General features: G+C 33.8%; 1 pseudogene; it reads right to left on the reverse strand.

The window, feature by feature from the left end:
- The window catches only part of LOC121037914 (NEDD8 ultimate buster 1-like), a 186,277-nt pseudogene extending 176,620 nt beyond the window's left edge, over nucleotides 1-9,657 (reverse strand).
- Between the last annotated feature and the right edge of the window lie 328 nt (nucleotides 9,658-9,985).

Genomic DNA, 9,985 nt, shown 5'->3' on the forward strand with positions numbered 1-9,985 from the left:
GGAAATGAATGAGGATAATCAAATTAGTTTCTTGTCAAAAGTGAACTTCCAGAACATGCAGGGGCACCTGGGTGGCTCAGTCAGTTAAGCATCCAACTTCGGCTCAGGTCATGATCTCCCCATTTGTGAATTCAAGCTCCGCGTAGGGCTCTGTGCTGACAGCTCAGAGCCTGGAGCCTGCTTCATATTCTGTGTCTCCCTTTCTCTCTGCCCCTCCCCTGTTTTCACTCTGTGTCTCTCTCTCCTTCAAAAATAAATAAACATTAAAACAAAATTTTAATAAAAAAGTGAACTTCCAAAACATACATTCCAGAAATAAGGACACTAATTCTGCTCATGCAGATTTGCTCATGAAAATGTTATGTGAAGTTTTTCATTAGATTGAAAAACTGAAAAAAACTAAAATGCATAATTAATGCTAATTATTGTTAGCCAGCAAACCCATCATAAAATTAATAGCACTGTTTCTTGACACATTTCTATTTAGGGTAATTCATAAAAGAAATTGCCAATTTGGGAATAGTATTTTAGCTTCTAAGAAGCTCTTTGCTATTTACTTATATGTCATAGTATTCTACTACTTAGTTGAATGAAGATATTTTATGAAATAATTGGCCTTCTGTTTAAGATAAGATGGTTGAGGCTAAGAAATTTCTCAACCATCCTGTTTATTTTTGAAGTTTAATTATATCCACAATGACAGAATCTCTTTTCTACCAATAATAGAGTATTTCCATTTATTTACAGTTAAGATACTACAAACTTAAGTAGGAGCTGTGATTACTGTAATTCTTAATAAAGCACCTATGGTTTAGCGTGATAAAATTGGTGATCTTTCCATGCATTCACCAGAGGCTTCAAAATACCAAAAATAATGTACCCATATATTATTTTACCCTCTTACCAGAAGATGGACTGGATGAATTAAACAGTGCTACATAAATACATTTATCGCAGCATTATTATGAAACTAATCAGACCCTGCATTTTCAAATTCACTTGTTCTCAGTTACTTGCAAATTAATTTACTTTCTATTTATGGTGAGCATATATTTGTTGTGTGTGTGTGTGTGTGTGTGTGTGTGTGTGTGTGTCTGTGTATTTTAATTATTAGTGAAGAGCAGGGGTCTAAACAATTACATTTGCTTTGAGTGGTTAATCAACATCTGAAATCTTCAAAGATTCAGATGTTTTAGGTTTTTCTCCAGGCATTCCACATCTGATTATGCATAGTTTCTTTGCCTTTCCATTCAGTACAGGAGCCTCACAAAACAAATTTTAAATGTTTTGTGTTTCAATAATAGGCCTCCGTTTAAAGAAAAAAAAATGATCCCCACTCAATTTACTGCAAAAGAATAATGCATAAGCAATTAAAATATTTACTTAAACAGCATTCATTCTTTGTTCTTGTATAATTTATATCTCAGGACATTCTTACCTGAAACAGTGAAGTGGGCAAATATTGTCATCATTTTATTATATTACCAAGTAACTCAAGTTTTGCTGGCTGTTGTGGAAGTTTAAAGGCCAGATAGTTTCCTTCTTCATCCTTGAATATCAGCCACTTTAGTGATTTGACTTTTCCCATTGCCTGGTGACTAGAAATGGACTTAATATATGCAAGAATGAAGAGCTTAAAATAATACTATTATATCAACTTAGCATCCAAAACAGCTTTTTAGATGCTAAACGTTTTGGGTGTCACAACTTTTGGAGAGCTTTCCCAGGCCGATAAACTAGTTAAATAGGACAATTTAATAATGAAAAGTTTAGGTCAGTACTAAATTATATCTCTGTGCAAAAATATAAAGGAAAGTTCAATTTTGAACTTGCAATTTCAATTTCTGCAATTGCTTTTGCAAAAAAGAAAAAGGATGGTAAGGGAGTTTACCTATTGATAATGTTCTTTTTAGTTTTCATAGGACTTAGGTGGAAAAAAAAACTTGAGTTAGATAGATGCATTTTATCCTTTCAAACTATCAAAATAATTTTACGTGAGTTTTTATTATGTAGACTTTGTAACAGAACAGTTTTAGATTTATAGAAAAATTGACAAGACAGTACAAAGAGATCCCAAATATCCACACCCAGTTATCTATATTATTCACAAGTTACATGACTATGGTACATGTGTCATAATTACCAAGCTAATATTAGTGTATTATTATTATTAACTAAAGGCCACATGCTATAGTTTTTGCCTAAAGTCCTTTCTGTGTTCCAGGATTGCTTTCAGGACACCACATTACATTTATTCATTATGTCTCCTTAGGCTCCTCTTGACTATGATGGTCTTTCAGACTTTCCTTTCTTTGATGACATTTACAGTTGTGAGGAGTATTGGACAAGTATTTTGTAGAATGTCCTTCCAATGATGCTTTCCTAATTGTTTTCAGGATTGCATTAGATTGGGGTTATCAATTTTGGGGACGAAGACAATAGACATAAGGTGTCAATCTCATCACATGATATCAAACGTCTACACTATCGATATGATTTATCAACATTGATGTCAACCTTCATCACCTAGCTGATAGTGTTTGTCAGTTTTCTCTGCTAGAAAGTTATTGTCTTCAACACTCCCCCCCCACACCCAATTTCTATTCAGCGCTCTTTGAAATGGAGTTGCTGTGTATAGTTTGCACTTAAGGACCGAGAAATTATGATTCTATTCCTGAAGAGCAAAGTATCTACATCAATTACTTGCAATTCTGCATGGGAGATTTGGCTCTCATCTCAGGTTCATTAATTTATCCTATCATTTATTTATATCAGTGTGTACTAACAAATATTTATTTTAAATTTGGATAACATTACAATACTATTTTATTTACTTTATTGCCCAAACTTTTACAGTTTTGGCCACTGAGAACTCTTTCAGTTGGCTCCTGTGCTCTTTTGACAGTCTCATCAATCAATGTGTGTGGGTTTGGAGTTTTGTTTTTGTTTTTATTTATCCTTTTTTGTAGCATTTCAAGATGCACCAGGTTTATATTGTACATATCCTGTCCTAGACCCAGAAGCAGCAATTTCTCTAAGCAGCACTGACTCTTTTTATTGGAGAATAGCAGTTGAAACCAAGATCCCAGGGCTAGTTGTGTTGTTTGTCCTGGGATATCATTTTTTTTTAGCCTCTCTCATTTGACAGAGCAAGGAAATGTGTGTGTGTGTGTGTGTGTGTGTGTGTGTGTGTGTGTGTTTGTGTGTGCACTAACACATGTATATAGACATAGCTATAAGTATTTATATGCGAAAATATACATACAGAGCTAAATATGAGTTCTTTCTGATGTCTTCAATTCTAATCTATTGCCATTATAGAGCATTCTAACTCCCTCCTCTTGTTACTCTGTAAACTCACACACCACTAGTGAAAAATAAGTTTTCCACTATCTGTCATTCGTGTACTTAATTGTTCAATTCCAGTTGATATATATAAATATATATCAGTATCAGAATTGTTAACTTGTGTCTCCATGGGTAACAATTTTTTTCAACTGTAGAACTGTGCTGTACGCAGCTCCTGTGGCATGTGGTCTTACAGCTCCCACTCATTTCCAAGTTACTTAGGTCCACGAGTTATTCTCCCAACCCCTTCGCTAAAGTTGCTTCATACATTTGTAATACAGTTAGATTCTTTTTTCACAGTTTGCCTTCCTTCTTGTGATCTCCAGTCCTTTAAATCATTTTTTTCTAATTTGCACACATTAAAGTTTACATTTTGTGATATAAAGTTGTATGGGTTTTGTCATAAACATAACAGCATGTATACATGCACAGTATATTTGTATATGTAAACAGTATATGTACACAGTATATTTTCATAGCCATAATAATCCCTGTGCCTCTTTTAGATAACTCTCCTTTTATTCCCCAACCCTCTGATAATCACTGGTAATCACTGTTTTTTGTTGTTTTTTTTTTTTTTTTTTTTTTTTTTTTTTGGCACAGTGTAAGCAGGGGACAAGGGCAGAGGGAACCACAGAGAGAGTTTTCATTTGGATTAATTTTGGTCTATAAATAAATTGAGCAATAATTACCATCTTTAAAATATTGAGTGTTTCTATGAACATGGAATGATGCTTCATGTATTTAGATGCTGTTTGATATCTTTATCGGTTTAAAAAAATGTCCCCATACAAATCCTGCCCACATTTCATTAAACATATACCTACATACTTTTTGGTATTATTGTAATAGATATACTACACTAATACTAATCAAAAGATGCTGAAGTAGCTATATTAATTTCAGACAGAGCAGACTTCTGAATAAAAAAATTTATCATGTATAGAGAGAAGCATTAAAAAATAATAAAGGGAACACTTCTCCATAAGGATGCATTTTTACCTTATATTTTTTTATTGGAAGCTGGCTTATCACCTGAAATGGATGCAGGCAGGCTGGATCCAAGGACCCAGAGGTGGACTGGCAGGACCAGCCAAGAGGGTCCTTGGCTTTGCCTACAATGGAAGTCAAACGTGAGGTAGCAGGAAGTGAGAGCAGAGTTTATAGAAGATATAGAGAGAGCAGATATAGATGGGGCATCTGGGTGACTCAGAAAGGAAAGGAACATGAGTCTTAGCTTGGGGTCTAAAGGCTTTTATTGAGGATCATGGTCTGGTGTGCATGTCCTCTCAGGCATCCAGGAACTGGTTAGAACAAGGATGAGGGCCCAGGTGTTCTTTCTTGAAACCAGGGGGTCTTGGCATGGAGATGTCTAGCTCTGGTGGTCAACGATATGCATATGATAGCTTCATCTGATCATTCTCACCTGATCCTTCTTTAGATGTTATCTATTCTATAGAAATCATTAGATCCTTGACCCTTACAAAGAGAACATAGACTATCTGCATTCTGAGGCATTTTTTTATGTTTATTTATTTTTGAGAAGGAGAGAGACAGAACGAGAGTGGAGGAGGGGTAGAGAGAGAGAGAGGGAGGCACAGAATCTGAAGCAGGCTCCAGGCTCTGAGCTGTCAGCAAAGAGCCTGGCGCAGGGCTCAAACTCACAAACCGCGAGATCATGATCTGAGCCAAAGCTGGACACTTAACTAAGCCACCCAGGTACTCCTTCAGTCTGAGGCATTTGTCAAGTGGGGTTGGGTGCAGGTCATAGCAAGAATAGAAGCAAGAAAAGGAGCAAAAAGAAGGTTTTTATGGAGCCCTTCCGTTTCCCTGTCTCAAAACTATCATAAAAAGCATTCTGGAGCATCAACATGGCATATGCAGAATTGCCATAAGATTGCTAATCATTAGAATTGAATTAGATTATTATTTATATTAGATTATTATTCAAATAATTAATATATGTTATTAAAGAATATTGTGTGGATCCAACTTACTTGAACAAATCTTCAGTCGAATAAACAGGAAACCGAGGATGGAATCCTTGTGACATTGCCCATTGAATAAATAGATACTACATAAAATCACTCGCTTTTAAGTGATACACATAGTAATTTTGGAAATGTGTGTTGTACAGTATCGAATTCAAATGTGGTTTAAAATGTCTAAAGATATATTTATATTTTTATATTCATCTGTAGAATTAGTTTTTGTGACAATTCAATGAGATAATGAGAACAATTAGCACAGTACTTAATACTACCGGATGAAAAGGTGATTTGAAAGACAATGAATGGGGGTGCCTGGGTGGCTCAGTCGGTAGAGTGTCCGACTTCAGCTCAAGTCGGTAATGTGTCCGACTTCAGCTCAAGTCACGATCTTATGGTCTGTGAGTTTGAGCCCCACATCTGGCTCTGTGCTGATGGCTGAGAGCCCGGAGCCTGCTTCGGATTCTGTGTCTCCCTCTCTGTCTGCCCCTCCCCCGTTCATGCTCTGTCTCTCTCTGTCTCAAAAATAAACGTTAAAAAAATTTTTTTTTGAAAGATAATGAATGAAAGGTAAAATAATGATGTTTGCTTGCAAATAACAGTCTTTTGCTGTTATCTATTTGGACCAGTATTTATTAAGGATTTATGGGCATAACAAGAGTCACTGAGAAACATACCTAGCAGTTACTATAGTTCTCCTTCCTCTGGTCTTACATATAAGGAATGATAAAATATTAAATAAGTGGAAAACTATAGTGAGAGGATATGTTAGGATAGGTTACTTTCAAGGCACGAATGTTAAGCTAAATATCTAAGTTGACAAACACAACACAGTTACAGTGAAAGAGTAAAGAAAACAATTAAAGAAAGAAAAAAAAACTTGGAACACAAAATGGTTATGAAAATGTAGTAGCTGTGGTAGTAACCAAAATTATCTCCTAGAAGTGTAATTAAATTGAGCTGTGGTGACATTTGTGATCCCAAATGAACATATAAACATTCTACAATTTCCTACTCTGTCTGTTGTATATTTCACAATGTAAATTTTAGAAATGTCAGGCAAACCTTCTAAGTTTGGAAACTAGCAAGTACACATTGACCAGTTCCATCTGAAAGAAAGCAAAACACATTGTTCTCAAATTGAGTTACTATCTTGCATTTCCACAGAGTAAATCTTCAGTGAAGGGTTTGGATTGTTTCCTGCATACCCAATACAGAATAATGCATTTAAAGTGAAAAAGGGATGCACACAATAAAGGCTCCTTTGCGCCCCACACAAAGAGTAGAGAGAGTCCTTTGTAAGAGATTCACGTCATAATGAAAGAATGAAGAGCCCTACAAAATGTAGCTCGAATTGAGCTCTTTGCTTTCTTATAAATGAATCTGGAAAACTTCCCAGATTATTACTGCTTTTATAAAGGCAATATCTGTTTGAATGGTGGGGCTGAAATTGGAGGGAGAATGAAAGAGCCTAGTCTCATCATCAATGCTGAGGCTGTGGACCTTGATTTCTTTCTAGTGTTGCTGAAGTATTTTTCAAATTTTGCACCTTTCTTGATCCACCTGCAAAACTTTTTGATATCTTACGCAACATAGACACCTAAACGATTCGTTATTCCAAATTGACCAGTAAAAACATTTTATACTTGTTATTCAAGTAAAAAAAAATTATACTTGCTATTCAAATCTAAAAATAATGGAATAGATTATGTAAGAAGAGATAAATAAATCTTTAAAACTTTGTAATTTTATAAAACAAAGGAAAATTATCACTGGCTTTTAACCCTAAATTGGACTTAATATTTTCCCTTTACTTGACTTTAGTAAGAAAATGATGAAGTCATCTGATAATTTGTTTTTATAATTCATATCTCCTACATAGGTTAAATGTATGCATAAGACATAAACACAGAAATTTAGAAGCAAACAAATTTGTTTGGTATTTTAACCAAATTTGTTTGGAGGTCATGCATCAAAACAAATCCCTAAAGGGGCGCCTGGGTGGTTCAGTCGGTTAAGCGTCCGACTTTGGCTCAGGTCATGATCTCAGGGTCCGTGAGTTCGAGCCCTGTGCCAGGCTCTGTGATGACAGCTCAGAGCCTGGAATCTGCTTCAGATTCTGTGTCTCCCTCTCTCTCTGACCGTCCCCCATTCATGGTCTGTCTCTCTCTGTCTCAAAAATAAATAAACATTAAAAAAAATTAAAAAAAACAAACGAATCCCTAACCTTAATTACACTCTTTGTTTTAATTTTTAATTTTTGGCTAGGTTATATTATGAGTATTTTTGGATAATTCTCATTACATATATTGGTCAGTCTTCTTTTTTTTTAAGGATTTTCTGAAAATCAGCCCTGTAAGATTCCTGAATAAGAAAAATCATTTACTTTGCCAAAATTATTAGGTTGATTTTACTAGTTTGTTTTTGCTTTAAAACAAATGGTTATCTTGATCTGAACTTCCCTCTGTTGTAAGCATTAAAGGAAGTCATCTCCCTCCTGAAGTGGTTCAGACACCTGGAAATGAAATGTAGTTATTTTGTTCTACTAAGTGAGACACTAGAATTACACTGGCTGCAGGCAAGTCAGAGAACAGGAGGTTTGCCTTGAGGATACGTACTAATTTAGACTTGCCTTCTGTGGCCAGTGGTTCACTTCCTCCTGACAGAAAATCTATGTAAAGCTCCCAGGAATACAAACTCTTTGGATTAAGGTTGAATCCAGACTTTTCATTGAAGACCAGAGATGTGATTAAACAGAAACTAAAAGGTACATAAAGCCTATGTATATAAGATGCATGGAAAGGGAAAGCATTAGAAACATGACACATCATGATTCATTTGCTCTTTACGTAAATTGTTCAGCATATATCTGTAATAAAATGATTTTATGAAAAATATCGTCTTAATTCCCAATGTTCACATTTACTTCTAATTTTTTTTTAATTTAAAATGCCGTCTTCTATAATTTCCAGAAAGAGATGTCACTGAAACTTACTACTCTTCAAGCTTTGGAAGAAAACATTCATTGTTCACAGTTAAACATCTAGGAAAATATGTTAAATGAGAACATATGGTGTTACACTTACGTGGTGAAATGTCAGACATATACTGAATTGACCATCCATAGAAAAAAATATTGGGAACCTTAATAGTGCATGTATTTGATTAAAAAATTTAAAAATATCAGAAATAGGGGGAAATAAATACCAACTACATATTTCTAATTAGAATCTTTTAAGGAATACCAATGTTTAATCTTGCTCATTTTGTTGATCACATTTTGATGGATATAATAAATGTATGCATGCTGAACCTTTACTAATTTATTATCTTTAAAAATTGTCCTATTTGGAAGAGTGATGTTCTAAGTAATGATATCATTGTATCAGCTTACAGTGATTAATCAAAATTTTGACATTATTCCCAGAAATTCTATTTTTAGTGCTAATTCTTCCAGTAACCATGAAAATGATATTCACATATTTATTGGAATAAGATATTTTGTAAATACTCCAATTTCTGGCCAACAAAAACAGGAAATCAAAAAATGAGTATTTTTCTATAAAATCAAACAAATTATTCATTATTTCTTAGTAAAAAATAGAACTAAAAGAAGAAAAATAAGCTCACTGATATAGATGAAACTTTGTATTTCATAATGCAATTTTAAGCATTCTCTTATTGGTATGACAGATACATTCACAAAAGTAGTAGAACTGTATTATGGAACTCCATATTCAAATGTATATAATACCAGGTTTACCTTAAATATGCCAGAAATTAAGAAAGATACCTTGGAAGAACAGAAGAATAAGTCAATGAAGGTAAAGGAATATTGCACATTAAAGATTATATGAGTATGTGGGAGAAATCCCAAAGGAAGCTCAAATGCTACCAGTTGGAAGATAGCTTATAGCTTATTTGTATGTAAGAATGTTTAAATCTTACATCTATACAAGTTGTGGAAAGCAAGAGTACATTTACAAGACAAAAATTAATCATTTCTCTATTCAATTATTCCTTTTATCTGTAATAGGGTCCCATGATGAATTGTAAATGGCTTGAGTATTAGGTTTGATTTAGAGGTTTTCAAATTTCATTTGCATTATTTTCTTCTCCTATAATCCACAAATTACCATTTCATTATTTGACCTTTTCTAATTTTCTCCTGAATACTTTTGTTTTAAATTTTCTCAAAGTAAATCTAAAACCCACTTTCTTAAATTTATTATTAGCTACCGTATACTAACCTTAGGTATTCACAATAGCTTCCAATCTGTTCTTCTACTCCAAAAAGTGGTTTCATTCCTGAAGACAACATTTTGTATTAATAACATTTTACTAAGCACTAATCCCCTTAAAATAAAAACAAAAACATTTCTAATGTACTAATGAAGCCCAGAAGCATATTTTTTACTCCATTAATGATTATATATATTTCATAATATCAATAATACATCATCTGTTATGATAGGAAAACACAAACATATAATTTCAGATATAGTGTTAAGTATAAATATGAAGAGAAGACAAAACTGAAAATTAATAAACAGTAGCTACAAGGTTGAGTCTATCTTTAATCAAATTGTGTAATCCCTTCTTACCTCACTGATCATTTTTTAAATTATCCATTTTATTTATATATAAGG

Source organism: Herpailurus yagouaroundi, unplaced genomic scaffold (genome assembly GCF_014898765.1).
Source record: "Herpailurus yagouaroundi ecotype Mexico unplaced genomic scaffold, PumYag 164, whole genome shotgun sequence".
Lineage (NCBI taxonomy): Eukaryota > Metazoa > Chordata > Mammalia > Carnivora > Felidae > Herpailurus > Herpailurus yagouaroundi.